Source organism: Trachypithecus francoisi, unplaced genomic scaffold (genome assembly GCF_009764315.1).
Source record: "Trachypithecus francoisi isolate TF-2019V2 unplaced genomic scaffold, Tfra_2.0 Contig01580, whole genome shotgun sequence".
Classification (NCBI taxonomy): Eukaryota; Metazoa; Chordata; class Mammalia; order Primates; family Cercopithecidae; genus Trachypithecus; species Trachypithecus francoisi.
Window position 1 is genome coordinate 300,443 of NW_022681443.1, and position 15,587 is coordinate 316,029.

The following is a 15,587-nucleotide window of genomic DNA, read 5'->3' on the forward strand; positions in this document are numbered from 1 at the left end:
GTGCGATCACACCCAGCTAATTTTTGTATTTTTAGTAGAGATAGGGTTTCACCATGTTGGCCAGGATGGTCTCCATCTCTTGACCTTGTGATCTGCCCGCCTCGGCCTCCCAAAGTGCTGGGATTACAGGCATAAGCCACCGTGCCAGGCCTTTTTTTTTCTTTTTTTTTCAGACAGAGTCTAGCTAGCTGTCACCCAGGCTGGCGTGCAGTGGCACAGTCTCAGCTCACTGCAACCTCTGCCTCTCATGCTCAAGCAATTCTCGTGTCTCAACCTCCCGAGTAGCTGGGACCATAGGCTCATGCCACCACGCCCAGCTGTTTTGTATTTTTGGTAGAGATGGGGCTTTACCATGTTGCCCAGGCTGGTCTTGAACTCCTGAGCTCAAGTGATCCACCCACCTATGCCTACTAAAGTGCTGGGATTACACCCAGCCATCGCACCCGGCCCTGATTCCCTTCTTGAACAGCTATGATTGCTAGAAAATTTTTCTATTACAAAGCCAAGTCTGGCTCCTTGTGCTTCTGTTCATGGCTGCCACCTCACTCTCTGGAGCCACTAGGGACAAGGCCAGTACCCCATAAAGATCCTTCTGACATCTGCTGGTCTGTTATCGCTCTGTTTATCCAAGCTAAACAGCACCGCGTCCTCTACCTGCTCTTCTATGCTGTGGTGTCAAGTCCCTCCTGCCCTTGGGTACAGCTGCCCGGGTCATGCTGTCAAGGTCCCTCTTACAATGTGTTGCCTGGAACCAAGCACCAGTGCCGATGCGTTCGGAGCAGGATCAGCTCCAGAGGCCTCCACCTCCCTCGGCTGGGCTCCCTGCTTCTGTTCATGCAGTGAGAGTCAGGAGGGACCAGCGCTGTGTCCTCACCTTGTCCTAGATGTCAACCAAACCCCCAGGCCCCTTCACACATACGGCCAAGCAGCCCTGGTGCCCTCTCAAGGTCCTTGGGCAACTCTGGGCAGTATCTGTTTAGGTCTCTTCCGAGGTGCTGGGTGTTCATCCACCCCCATTCAATCATGTCTTGTTAGTCTCAGCCCTGCACACCAGCTGCTCTGGGTCTCGGGGGAGCTGGCTCCTGCCCCTCACTGCCTTGGCACCTGCTCCGGCCTCTGTGTCATCCTGCACTGGGTGAGCAGGCCATGACTGCATCTGTGTCACAGGGAAACAGGGACCAGGCCCGGGCGAGGGGCCCTGCCTGTAGTTTAGCCCTGGGCTGGGTGAGGCATGCGGCCCAAGCAGCCACACACTGCCCATGTTTCTGAACACCTACTATGTATTCCCTGAACACCTACTATGCGTCTGGCCCTGGGGCAGACAGATTTGCCTCCCCTTCACTAAGCTGCCTTCTTACTCAAAAGAGCTTAACAAGAACGACACAGCACCAACATCTGACAGCCAAGGCGTCAGGGGCTCTGCAAGGCCTTGGTGCTTTGGACGCGCATCTCCAGGCGTAACCTCAGCCAAAGAAGGGGCTTGGGGCTGGGCCGCTGGGCCGCAGTGTGACCTCGGGCAAGTCAGCGCCTCACTTCCCTGGGCCTCAGTTTCCTCATCTGTTTGGAGGAAAACCACAGTACACATGTATCTCTGGTTTGCTGAGCCACCCCAAAGCCCTGTCACCTGCCCACCGTGTCACCCCCTCATGGCTCACCTGGTCCCCGTGCCTTCCCTGCTCACAGGGTGCCACAGTCATCTTTAGTACCTACTCCATGTCCAAGCCTTGGTGGAAGGAGAGAGGCAGGGGGTGGAGGGTTTTACCAAAGGGCTTGGCCCAGGCAAACCGCCCCATGGCCCGAAAGGAGAGGCCTGAGCCTGGTTCTGGGGGCAGCTGTAACCACACGGCCCGTGAGCAGGGCCCACTCCCTGGCAAACCCCCACCCACCACCAGGCATCTGGGGACAGGATTGTCCCACAGCCAAGGATGACCTGTGTTTAAGAACCCACCTCCTGGCTTTCTTGGCTTTCCCAGAATTCTCCAGGCTACTCAAGACTGCCTCCCTCACCCGCTCTCTCCCCAGCCTGGCCTTTACCTCTCCTCCCCTGGATCCCACCTCCTCCATGGACTCTGCCTCTCACACCTGACCCCACCTCCCCCACCTGACCCCGGCCTCACCCCATTTGACCCCACCTCCTCACCCCCCCACGACCTCTAGCCACTCCCCACTTGCCCTTGCCTGACCCTGCCTCCCCCACCCGACCCTGGCCTCTTCCCACCTGACCCCAATTCCCACTCCCAACCCCTGCCCTCTCCCCACCTGACCCCTATTCCCACTCCCAACCCCTGCCCTCTCCCCACCTGACCCCAATTCCCACTCCCAACCCCTGCCCTCTCGCCACCTGACCCCAATTCCCACTCCTGACCCCTGGCCTCTCCCCATCTGACCCCTGCCCTCTCCCGACTTGACCTTCGCCTCCCCCACCGGCCCCTGCTGGCCCCCTCAGCTGCAGCCCCTGGGCACTACTCACCAGTGTCCACTGGACCCGCTCTTTCACCAGTGCCTGCGCAGCACGGCTGCCTCTGCCTGCATGGCCTCCATTCATTCATTCAATAAACATTTATGGAGCACCTACTATGTACCAGGCGCCGGCTAGGCCCGCCCTCCCGGCTCTGCCTCCTCCACCTGCTCCTCCTCCAGAGTCCCAAGGGGCGAACGCTTCCCTGCCCTCCAGCACCCTCAGGGCTGTCCCAGGACAGGGGCAGTGCATGTGGGGACCCCAAGGGGGAAGTGGAGGCTCCAGTGGCGGAGAGCGAAGCCCCCTGAGAGGTAGCCCGGGGAGGGATGGGCGGCCACGGACAAGATGAAAAGAGGCTTCAGTGCTTGCACCGGCTGGGCCTCTGCACTTCCCATATGAACTCATTTGATCCTGGGCCAACTTTAAACGTCTTAAAAGCACTATCACTATTCCCACTTTGCAGATGAGGAAACTGAGGCCTCACAACTGCTATGCAGTGGCTTCCAGCCTCCACGGCCCCAGGCTCTGTTCAAGAGCTGCTGTGGGATCCTGTTTCGTCTGGATGGTGGTTTTCACATTTTTTTTTTTAAATCAGTTGCCAATATTGAAAACTTGGCAGATTTTATTTCAAAAATTCTTATTTCTGAAATCCACTGAGATCCAGGGAAGATCTGGCTTCCCTGAGTCTGCATCCCTGGAGGGACAGCAGTGGCACGGGCCTAGGTGGCGTCCAACCTCCTCCCTGCCTTTCTGGTTTAGGTGGCCAGCTGACCCCCACACACTGGAGTTTATGAGGCCAGCAACAAGGGGACACCAGCGTGGGCACAAGTAGAACCCCAGTCTGTCAGGGGTATTTCTGTGAGCCTCTCAGCCTGGGACCCAACTGTGCCCCAATCCCTGCCTCCTGTACTTAACCCCTGCCCGACCTCAAGCCCCCTCCCCTATCCTCCTGACCCACGGCTCCTGGGTTTTAGCACCAGGATACTAAGAGCCTGGATCTGTCATTCAGGGAGGAAGGTCTCCAACTATGAGTCTGGGGCTCAAGGGTTCTAGGATGTATCTACCATTTATTTGGTCCTAAAAGTCTCCTGTGTCTTGGCCTCTGTGGGTCACCAATTCTACAGGACTTTAAGCTGTACTGACCCTCCGACAGCTTCCCCTTGGCTCCAAGCAGCCCCACCGGGGAGAGGTCCCCAAGCCAAGGGAGCTCCCACACAGCCACCCCAGGCCCACCTGCCACCCTGTGGGGCCCACTTCTCCACTGCCAACAACCCTGCCTGGGTCAAGTTTGGGGCTCCTACTGGGATTTGGGGTTACCCTCTCCCAAACATTACTCCCACCCCCACAGAACGCTGCCAGCCGACCTAGCCTAGGTGCTGTTTCCAGGCATGGCTGCTGTGGACACCAGGAGACCTGAGTTCCTGAAGCCACACCACAGTTCACCAAGGGGCCCTGGGGTTTCTGGAATGGCTCCTTGGTCCCACCCCTCTCCCCACGGACTTAGGATGCCCTCACTCTGCTCACCTGGGACTGGGAAACCTGCCTGCCACGCCCCAGCCTCCTGTCTCTACCAGGGCCCAGCACCCAGGGTCCTGGAGCCCTCTAGGCCCAGGCTGAGAAACCCCTCCTGAGGCCACAGCCCACTCAGCCTCTGTCGCTTCAGAACCTCTAACCAGGCGGTCGCAAGGGGTCACTATGGACACTACCTGGGGTGGCCCAAATTCCCTCCCCCTGGCCCTGAGACCAGCTTTCTCTAGAGCAGGTGGGAGGGTCCAGGCCAGACTGACGGCCGCCTCTGAGGCCACAGGGGGCCTGCAGCTGCAGCATCAGAGAACAAGGAGGCTCTGTCAGTGCAGAGGGGTCAACACCGAGCCCCGGAAACTCCCCGGGGAGGGCTGCCCCAGGACTGCCGGCTAGGCAGAAACCACAGCCCGAACGTGAGGCTATCTATGTGACAGCTCCTGCGTCCACCAACTCCGCGTGGCCAGTCCACCAAGACTGGACCTCCCTAATGTGCTGCTAAAGTGCAGGGTCCACATTCAGCTGGAATCCGGGCTACGCCACCTCACCCCGTGGTCCTGGCAAGCTCATCTTTCCTGGGTCTCAGTTTCCTCTTCTGTAAAGTGGGACAAGAAGGGCACTAGCTCAGAGGGCTGTGGAGGGATGGCCACAGGCCAGGGTCTGGGCAGGGTCACAGGTCCAGGAAGCTGCCTCCTGCAAGTATCGCTGTGGGGGCCTGGCGCGTGGCACCGTAGCACATGCCAGGCAGGCAGGAGGACCTCATTACCCACCGCAACAATAACAGTGAGGAAGGATGGGGCCTGACCTGACAATGTCTTCCTTTCAGTCCCGAGGGCAACACACCCCTCTTTGCCTCTGTCCCTGTCCCCTCTCTGAAGTCTAGCCCCCCCCAACAGCCTGCTCCCACCCCCACCTTCAGCCTGTTCCCCGGCCTCGGTTTCTCTCCCATTGCCAAAGCACAATGGCTGTTATAATTAACGAATTATCTCAGTGTGACAGCTGTGGTCCTTTGAAAATTAGCTTGAATAACAAGATCCTGGTGTATGGTAATTTCTTATCCTCTTTCTCCCCCTTTCTCTCTCCCTCACTTCAGCCTTGTCATGCATGCAAATGTTTTTCCCCTTTTCCTTCTTCCCCAACACCTTCCCCTCTGTAGCCGCCTCGTCCTCCTCAGGAGGGTAAGGGACAGACTAAGCTTCTGCCTTTGGGTGAAAAGATGCAGGAGCTGACCCTCCTGGGCACCTCATCCGCGCCGGCACCAGGCACAGCGCCTGACACGTCGCCTTCTGAAATCTCCCCGCAGACCTAAGTCCTACCACTTCCTTCCTGGGCTGGGGACCTGCAGCTCTGCTTTCCTGTGACCTCCCAGGCTGTGGCCCCTCGGGCTCCTCTGCTTGTACGCTAAGCAGTGGCCTCTCCTGATGTCCTGGTCCCTGCTCACTGCCTTGCCTTTCTCAAACCTGCTTCCCCCTCCCCTACCCCAAGAGCCTCTCAACCCCTCCCAAGGCTTCTAATGTCAGCCCCAGGCTGACCACACCCAAACCACCGTACCCAGCTGCCTCCTGGGCCCTTCTCTGGCACCTGAAACTCACTCAGCCATGTCCACCTCCATGACTGGACTCATCTCCCACAGCCCCTTCTCCCTCCTCCCCTGCTTCTCTCCCAGTTCCCAGACCCGGTGAGAGGCACCCACACCTCCCCACCTGCCCCTACTCCCTCCTTGCTGCCACTTCCTCCCCCTACTGCTCCTGCTGGTCTCTCTACCTCCAACCCTACCTCCCCACTCCATGCCCCCTCCACCCAGCAGAAGATGAGCTTTCTAGAACGTCAACCTGAGCATGGCACTCCCTGCCGAAAAGTCTTCGTTGGCTCAGGCTGATCTGGGAAAATTCCAACAGCATCCAGAGCCCAGCCCACGTGGTCCTGCGGGAGCCGCTGCCTGTTCTGCCCTCCTACCTGCCTGCCTTCTTCCGACCTGGCTGGGGTCTCTCCTGTGGGTCCCCACAGCCCCCTGCCCTTCCTCCATCACAACCGGAATCATAACTGCTGCTGCCACCCCTGGACTGAGTTCCCCGAAGAAGGGTCCTGCTTCTCCCAGTAGGTGCTCAATAAATATTTGTTCATGGCTGAGTGAAGGAGGCCAGCTCGCCACCCTCATATAGATAAGGAAATCAAGGCTCCGAGTAATTCATGACTTGCTCAGATCACACAGTTCATGCAAAAAACAAAACCAGGATTTGAACCAGGTCTGTGACTCCAGTGCTGGGCTCTTCTGCTCCCTGGGGAGGTCGGGGAGGGGTCAGCTTTTGCACAGATCTCAGGGGGACTTGAGTCTCCCTCCAGCCTCAGTTGGGCAATAAAGAGACCAGCTTCTAGCCTAGGCTGTCACTCCCTTGAGTTTGACCTTGGACTAGCCACATGACTCTCAGGACCTCAGTCTTCTCATCTGTAAAGTGGGAAGGAGCCCCGCCTCACTCTGTATCCCAGAGGGTGGCTGCTAGGGCAGAAACTCAGGTTTTGGAGAAAGCCAGTCCTGCTAACATCTGGGATTTTCCTGACCTCGCCCTCCAAACCCAACTGCATTGCCCTTGGCAGGCACCCCCCAGGGCTTTGTGGAGGGGGTCCCCAGGATGGGAGAGGTCACAGAGAACAGGAACCCTTTCAGTGGGAGGTAGTGGGAGAAGCATGGGGGGCTTGGGAGTCAGATCGTGACCTTGGGCAAGAGCTTCCTCTCCAAGCTCGGCGTCCTCCTCTGTGAACTGGGGCCGCAATGAGGACTAACGTACACAGTGGGTGACATAGTGCAGGAGCTGCCAAGGCCCCACGGCTGCAAGGTTCTACAGCAATGTGATCCTGAAGTGTGTCCCAGAGAGGGAGAGAGAAGAGGGTGAGACAGAGCAGGACCAGCTGTTCCTGACTCGCCCTCAACAGCCTACAACGGCTCCCACTGGCCCCAGAATAGAGCTCACGCCCCGACCTATGGCCCTAGAACCCCTCTCTCCTTCTGTAAGCTCACATCCCACCATGTCCTCTCGCAACCCTACGGAATTGGGGGCATGCCCACACCCACGTCCACCAGGCTGTTATTCACTGGCCGTTAGCTGGTCCTAACCCTAGGACCCATTCCCACCTGACCCCATCCCCCGGGCCCAGACCTTATGCCTCCTCCTCTGAGAAGCCTTTGGAGATCTCCCTTCTGCAGGGTGACTCCCCTGCTCTGACCCCACAACCCCGAGGCATAGCCCTTGGAATCCTGGATGGGTCCTAGAGATCATCTCCCCCATTTTACAAGTGGGGAAACTGAGGTACGGACGAGGAACAGCAGCTCTCCAGTGATGCACTTGAACCCGGGTCTCTGCTGCGTCCAGCCCGCCAAGCAGCTTCTCTCCTGGTGCTGAGCTGTTCAGCCCTTGCCTATCTTCTCCACGCCCCGCCCTGCCCGGAGCTACCTGAGGACAGGACCCCATCTTCCTCTCTGCGCCCCTCCCCCAGTGCCCAGCCTAAGGCCTGGCGCATAGTAGGCACTCAGTAAATGTCTGTTGAATTGAATTGCGCTCAGGGCGGCCAGTCGTCTCTGCTCTGTAAGAAAAGCATAGAGTTAGTGGAGCTCTCCCCAAGACCAGGGGGTAGGAACCAAGCTGGTGGGGTGAGGAGCCTGGCCTGCCCCAAGGAGCCCATGGGCCCTGGGGAGGGGGCCTGGGAAGCTGGAACATTCAGACTTAGATGAGTCTGAATTCCGCCCCAACAGGCAGCATGGCTCTGGTAAGTCACGCTGCGGCAGGGCCTCACTGGCCTCATCTGTCAAATGGAGATGACACTCCAGTCCCTCCAGGCTCTGAGGACTGCTCGTGATGAGGACCAGAGAGATGTGAGGAGTGTAAACAGTGACCCCCAGCTCACAAGCATGGAGTACCCAGTGCCAGACACTGGAGAGTCGGGTGCGAGTGATGCCCATTCTACAGATGAGGAGACTGAGGCTTGGAGAGGGGCCTGGCTTGCCCAAGGCCACACAGCCCGTGCATTGATCTCATGCTGTACACACGGCCTCCCTGCCAAGCCAGGAGGAAGCAAGGCGTGAAAATGGACCCCAGATGAAGAAGCTGAACCCACGAAAGGGTGGCCCCAACCCTCACCCAGGCCGGCAAAGATTCTGCAGGCAAAGGGCCCTGCGTGAGCCCCAGAGCTGTGAAGGGAAGGGTGAGAAGCCACATTCTCCCCTCCCCATGGGGGTGAGTTCTGATTCCACAGCCCCCCAGAGGGTTCAAAGGCGTCCTCAGATCCAGAGGCTGCCAAGGCCTGGGCAGGCCCGGGTGTTAATATAGAACAGTAGAGACTATAAATACATGGCCAGGCTGGACACTGCAGGGCAGCCGACCTGACACAGTCAAGACAGAGGCTCTAACCCCAGCCCTGCCCCCTCCCGCCACCCTTCTCCCTTCTGGGCCTCGCTTTCCTTGCTTGTCAACAGCAGGCTGCTCCCCGACCATGACTGCCAGAAGGTTCTTTACCCAGCAACACACAGTTTTCTGAACCCAGCCAGGCCGGCCCAGGGGGAGGCCCTGGAGGCCCAGGCAGAGACCTGGGAGAAGAGAAGGATGTACAACAGGATCACCCCAGATCCCTGAGACAGTCAAGTGAGGGGCTTGGCTACGCCCCTGCTCACTGGCCTGGAGCTGAGAAGAGGCAGAGAAAGGAGCCTAGAAGGCAGCCATTCATTCATTCCCTCCCTCTTCATTCAAACAGCCATTCTGTCAGCACTGCCTCCTGTGAGCGGAGGACTCATAGCCAAAGCCAGGCCTTCTGTTTGGGGCTCTGGTGGGGAAGACAGAGAGACGAATGAGCTTGTCTTTCCTTATCCATCCAAGGCTGTGTGGGGCCATCCTCCGGCTACTGACCCCCATCCCAGGTCGCATGACAGGGACACTGGTTTTACATCCAACTTCTGCCTGGACCACAGCCTCGTAGAGAACAGGGACCAAGTGTGGACAGTCTCACTCACCCTGTAAACCCAGGGCCCAGCACCATCCCCAGCAGGCTGTCTGTACACGTCCACGGCTGCAAATCACCCTGGGAACACAAGAGAGCCACCACACACAGGGCCATGACATGGGCCCAGGGACAGAGGAGCACACCGCACTGGCACCCGCTGTGTGCCAGGCCCTGCACACTTCACACGTGGCAGCCACACTGTCATAGGAGGGAACTGAGGCTGAGAAACGACAAGACACATGCCCAAGAGCCCACGGCTAAAGTGGCCCAGTGCCCACGACTCCCCAGATAGAAGTCCAGCTGATGCAGCAGACTGAGCATCAAAAGGACGGTGTCTGGAACTCCCCGAAGGCCAAGCATAGGTGAACAGCGTCCCACTTCCTCATCAGAGCCTCAAATCAACCCCGAGCAGCAGACAGACCTTTACATGACAGGGAGAGAAACTGAGGCTCTGAGAGATGACCCTGTCCCCAGCCCCAGGCCTGGCAAATACTGGAAAGGGCCTTCCCAGGCAGTGCGTGCGTCCCACATCTTCTGAGACTCAGGGGGAAGGGATGCAGACCTGGGCCCAGACCCAACTCTTGCCCTCGCTTGGCTGGGTGACATAGGCAGTGACCGGCTCCCTCAGAGCCTCGGTTTCCCCAAGAACCATCTCCTCTGCCCCATGTAGCTGCTACAAGGAGGAAAAGGATCATCAATGAGCGATTCCCCTTTATAAACTGTGAAGGGCCATTCATCTTTCTTCTTCCTTATCACTGTCAGTGCAACAGAAGCACCGTCCACCTTAAGGGAATTTAACCGCTACTGTTATACTTTCCTTGGCCCTCCTCAACCAATTCTCCGCCCTCGTCTCTAAAAAGGCTGACCCATGTTTGTGAGATGCTCACAATGAACTGACCCTTGTTAAGGGATTCTCTCACATTTCATCTTCAGGATACTAGGAACCAGTTTTTTATTGCCCAGGCTGGAGTACAGTGGCACGATCTGGGCTCACTGCAACCTCCACCTCCTAGATTCAAGCAATTCTCCTGCCTCAGACTCCCGAGTAGCTGGGACTACAGACGCGCACCACCACACCCAGCTAAATTTTTGGATTTTTAGTAGAAATGGGGTTTCACCATGTTGGCCAGGAGGGTCTCCATCTCTTGACCTCGTGATCCACCCACCTCAGCCCCTCAAAGTGCTGGGATTACAGGCGTGAGCTACCGTGCCCGGCCAGAAGCAGGTATTATTTTTCTTCCCATTCTGCAGATAAGGGAAGTAAGGCTCTCAGAGATTAAGTGACACCCCCAAGATCACATTGCAAGAAAGTGAGCGTGCTCCCCACACCACTGTATATTTGCCCTCACATATCTGTATGTTCCACTCTCAGTGGCTGCTCGAGCCCTCTGGCTGGTTAATGCCCATCTGTTCCCCAGTTTATCCGACTTCCCAGATGTATGTAATATTCATATTTCCATCAGCAACAGCTCACACACCCCTTTCCAAGGCCTTCAGGAGCTCCATTAATCATTCAGACACACCTGCATATTCATTAACTTCTGAATTAATACAGGGTCCCTTATTACTTCAGTCCTGATGCCTGCATTAAACACACTTCAACTTCATTCATTATTAAACTCCCCTGATAAATGATCACACCCCTCTTTCACAGAGCAGGACAGCACCCAGGCCCCGGAGCTGGCAGGCCTGCTCCCAGTGACAGCTGCTGTGTGACCTTGAGCCAGGCCCTCACCCTCTCTGAGCCTCCTGCATGTTTACCTGGTAAAATCAGGCAAAGGATGGTATCTGACCACCACCTGGCCGCATCAGGGTGGCCCTGTGTCCTCCTTTGTCCTTTCTCTGCATGTCTTTCTTGGACTCACATAATCCCTCCTCAAAACAGAAGTCGATCCTCTCTGGAGTTTTCCTTATGCTCCCCCATCAACAGCCTCCACTCGCACCTGGGCCTGGGCCTGGGCCTGGGCCTGGGCTTTGCAGTCTGTGGGCCTCAGGTCCTGGCACTGGCCCATCATCTTGAGGGTGGCATCTCTGAGCTAACTGGGCTTGGGCTTGGCAGACGATGACAAACGTCCCAAATCAGAGAGGACAACTGACACCCCCCAACCAGTTGCTGGACTCCAACTGCCACACAACAATATCGATGATGACAACAGTAATAGTAATAGCACCCAGCACTTACTGAGCCTGGACCATGCACCAGACCTTGCGCCAAGTCCCACACTGTCCCATCCTTAGATCAACCTCCACTTAACAGATTGGAAAGCTGAGGCCAGTGAGGTCAAGTCATCTCCCTAGGCAAGGCTGGAGCTGGCTCTGCACCCAGGCCTCTCTCACTCGGGGTCCTCAGGGCGTCCCCATCACATGTGCCACCAGAAGGCCCCGGCACTCGGCCACCCTCTTGCCCTGGCTCCTTCCAGCACCTTCTTCCCAAGCTCTTCCTTTATAGGCACGATCTCTGCCTAATGGAGCGGCAGGCGACACGGAATGGGTCCCCCATTCGCTGGCAGATGCCCCAATCCATCTCCATTATGCCTGGTGCTAAGCAGCGCCACAAATGAAGCGAGATGATGCCACTGCCAGCGTCACTCCTGCTGGCTCTGACCTGCCTGCCACCTCCACCCAACGTGCACACCAGGCCGCAGGGCCAGGACTGATGTCCACAGGCCCAGCTGCCACCTCCTACAGATGCCAGGAGGGAGGCTTTGCTCCTGGCCCCACTGGCTGTGTGACTGTGGGCCCCTTACTTAACCTCTCTGTGCCTCAGTCTCATCACCTGAATTATGCCTGACTCCACCCTTCCCCTCGTCTTTCATTTCCCATCCATCTTGACACTTTTCCAGGCCACACACCTGCGTGTCCACTGCTGTCCCTCAGTCCAAGCTTGTCTGGATGGCAGCACTTCCCAGGGTCTCTAGTGTGCCCCAAGGTCCTCCCCTTCCTCTGCTCGGCTCGGGTGCTGTCTTTTGTGGACTCACCGAGGCCTCTTTCTTAATGCCCTTTCAGCCACTTCCACAGTTCCCAGGCTAAAGCCAGGTGTTCTCCTGAAGGTCAAGGCCCTTCAAGGGCCTGGTCCGGCCACCTGTTCCAGGCTCCCTCCTGACCTCCTCCTGGGCAGCCTCACCTCTCCCAGGGTGACTCTTTGGTGAGCGTCCGGCCCCCCTGGACCGTCGGGGACCGCAGTGGCCAACACAGTGAGTCCTCCCCTGCAGCTTCCGCCCCCGGCACACGGTACGCAGAGCGATCCCACAGCCTGAAGGGATGCCTCCATCGAGTGCAGACAGCAATTTCATCCCACGGGCCGTGCTGACTGTCAACAGTGCCTCATACGCTGTAAATGAAGAACTCTTGACTCCTCGCCTGGGACTGAGCACTGGGTTGGCTGCCGCAAACTCAACACCCTCCCTCGACCTTACAGGATGTCAAGATAAAGATCATCAGGCTGGGCACAGTGGCTCACGCCTGTAATTCCAACACTTTAGGAGGCCAAGGTGGGTGGATCACGAGGTCAGGAGTTCAAGACCAGCCTGGCCAACATAGTGAAACCCCATCTCTACTAAAAATACAAAAATTAGCCGGGGAAGGGGGCACACGCCTGTAATCCCAGCTACTCAGGAGGCTGAGAGGCAGGAGAATCACTTGAACCCAGGAGGCAGAGGTTGCAGTTAGCCAAGACCGCACCACTGCACTCCAGCCTGGGTGACAGAGTGAGACTCTCTCTCTCAAAAAAAAAATTAAATTAAATAAAGATTGTTGGATTAATTTCTCAGATGAGAAGACGGACGCTCAGAAAAATGAGGTGGCCTCACCACCTCACAGTTGGTAAGTGGTAAGGCTGGGATTCAGACCTGGCTCTGCCTGTGCCTGGTGCCGGCAACCAGAAGAAACGTCCTAGAAGTAGTCAAGGAGCATCAATCGAGTGCCAACCACATGCCAGACCCAAGTAGGCATTTACATCAATCACTTCATGAAACCCCCTCCACGGCCCTGCGAGACGGGTGCTGTTTTTCCACCCATCTGAGACATGAGGGATCAGGCCCAGAGTAGTGAAGCCACTTTCCAAAGGCACACAGCTAAGAAGGGGCAGGGTCTGAGACACACCAAGGTGTTGCCCCTTCTAGCTCTGCCCAGATCTCCTTCCCAGCCTCCTCTGCTGTCAGGGGCACTCTGGGGGAGAGAAGTGCCCCTTGGCTGGCTCTGCAGCAGCCAGGAGTGGTGCAAAGCCCTTCTCTACCTGGGCCTTGGCTTCCTCACCCACGGGGGGCGGTGCGGACAAGACAACCCGGGGATCCTGTCAGCACTGGCACAATATCCGTGCACCCATGGGCCCTCCACACACCAGGCTCTGGGCTTGGCACCGTGGGTTGCAAAGACCTGCAAAAGTAGTGTCTGGTATGTAGGGCATCACCAAGGGAGGCCCAGGGTGGGAGGGGCAGGGAGCCACCTGTTCAGGGCTCAGGGGACAAGCAGGGTGCAGGTCCCTGTCTGCTGTCAACACAAGCACCACAGAGCCAACAGGAAGCCAGAAGAAGGGTCATGGACATGGCTGAGCCCCCAGACACGAAGCTGGTGATTAAGTGAGAGGCTCAGCACCTCTGAGGACCCACTACCACCCAAGAGAGCTGGAGACCCCTGGAAGGGCTGCACCCAGCTAACCAGACATTTCACATCCAATGAGCACCTGGCCTAGGAATTCAGGCACACCGTGGAAAAGACAAAGACAAGCCAGGAATTTACAGACAGACAAATGCACCGGAGACTTCGACATTTAAAGAAAGCTTCCTGTGAATTATTTTATAAACTAAGTATCAGCCTCCAATTCCTCATCAAAAGCTTGAATTTTCAGATTGGGTCTGCCGAAAGTGAGCTAACACTCCTGGCTTTCCAGGTGCTTCTGTATTGCATGCCCCAAGGGTGGGACCAGGGCTGTGTCCCCACCATGTCCCCAGCCCCCAACGTGGGGCCAGCGTGAAGAAGAGGCTCAGCAAATGCTGCAGGAGCCAACTCTGTTAGCAGACTCATTTCCAAACCCAGGAGCAGAGCTGCTTGGGTGCCAGGATCCCCTGCCTGGCACACCTTGTGCCATCTACTTTCAGATTCTCTGGGGCACTTTGAAGGAGGTCAGAGCTGGTAGATCCCTTAGCACTACCCAGGGCTCCTGTCATGCAGCAGGTGAGGAAACTGAACCCAGAGAGGACAACAGCCTTGAGCCCCATGGCCTCCTAGCCACGCCCCTTCCCCTTCCAGGCCCTCCCTTCCTGCCCAGACCCACTAACCACCGCTGCTCCTCCAAGCTCTGTCCCTGGCCTGTGGCGCCCTCGTCTGGCCTCTCCTCCAGGGTGGCTGTATGCACGCCCCTGGCTGCTCAGATCGCACTCGGTCATGGCCACCACCGCCTGCCTGGTTGCTCAGGCCACAGAGCCCAGCTTTCCCATCAACTCCTGCCTCTCCCACTGGAAGATGAAGATCAGACCAGCCTCCAAGTCCATGCCAGGACAGGCCACTATCATCACTTGCCTGTCCCTCACAGGGATCTCCTTTTTTTCCAGCCAGAGGGAGCCTTCCGCAGGGCAGCTCTGATGCTGTCTCTCCTGCTCAAAATCTTTCTAGGGCTCCCTGCAGCCCCAGGGCCAGAGACCAAGCTCCTTCTTGGCAGGTGACCACTAACACCGTGAACTCCTACCAGCTTCAGCTCGGGCATCACCTCCTCCAGGAAGCCTGCTTTGAATCCCTGGTCTGGCTTCACCACTCCACTCCACAGCACCCCCATGCTCACCACCTCCAAGTAGCATCCCATTGAAGGGTCACTGTGTCCCCTCCAGAGGGCCAGGAAGCACGGCGTGCCCCTCTGTGTCCCCTCTGTGCCCCCAGTGAGAAGCCTGGCACAGAGAAGACACCCAGGGAGTGAAAACTGAAAAAGCAAAAGAACCACATAGGCCCCCAGGCATGTAATTCCCAGCTGGCCTCTGTCTCCACTCACTCACCCCCACCCACACTGAGTGTGCCCATTATGACTGACGACAGCCAGGCCTCCCAGCTCCTTCTGGCTGCTGTGACCATCAGGAAGCCATCCAGTATGATGGCTCCCATGCTGGCCCTGCCCTCAGGACAGTCTGGTCAGGCAGGTGCAGAGGGACAGAGAAAGGGGAGGAACGTGGACAGAGACCCTGCCGGGAGTCTCGCCTAGACCACAAGGTCAGCTGACACTGCTGGCTTGCGGGAGCCCCCTGTGACCTTATCAGGGGACATGGGGCTCTCACTTCCAGATGAGGAAACTGAGGCTCCAACAGCAAGCAGCTGACCTGAACCCAGAGATCGGCATTGGTCTCCTGCCTGTTCTTCTTACACTGGATCCAGGAGCTTCCTAAGCGCGAGGAGGGGAACAAGTTTACCGGGCTGGGCATTTTACAGGCGTTCTGGGAGGCTGTGGGCACCCGGGAAAGAACACCAAGTCTGGGGTCCTCATAACCTGGACTCAGATCCTTGTTCGGTTCCCCTCCCAGATGTGCGGCCTCGGCAGTCTGCGCAGCTTCTCTGAGCTGATGTCTTCACCGGACCCCGGGGATGCGAGGCTGCCCTGCAGGGTTGCTGTGTTAAATGAGATGGTAAGGACACAGCC

The 15,587-nt window shown here is 57.5% G+C and overlaps 1 protein-coding gene across 3 annotated transcripts in view; it reads right to left on the bottom strand.

The window, feature by feature from the left end:
- The window catches only part of ELFN2 (extracellular leucine rich repeat and fibronectin type III domain containing 2), a 44,453-nt gene that overhangs the window by 9,022 nt on the left and 19,844 nt on the right, over positions 1-15,587 (bottom strand). Inside the window, exon 1 of one of the 3 annotated variants that reach the window (XM_033188677.1) lies at positions 12,093-12,389. The exons of 1 other annotated variant lie outside the window; for it this stretch is intronic. The gene's annotated coding sequence lies outside the window, so the exon portion shown is untranslated. Of the gene's footprint in view, positions 1-2,470; positions 4,841-12,092; positions 12,390-15,587 lie in introns of those variants that run through there. One more of the 3 variants, XM_033188687.1, reaches the window with a different exon arrangement.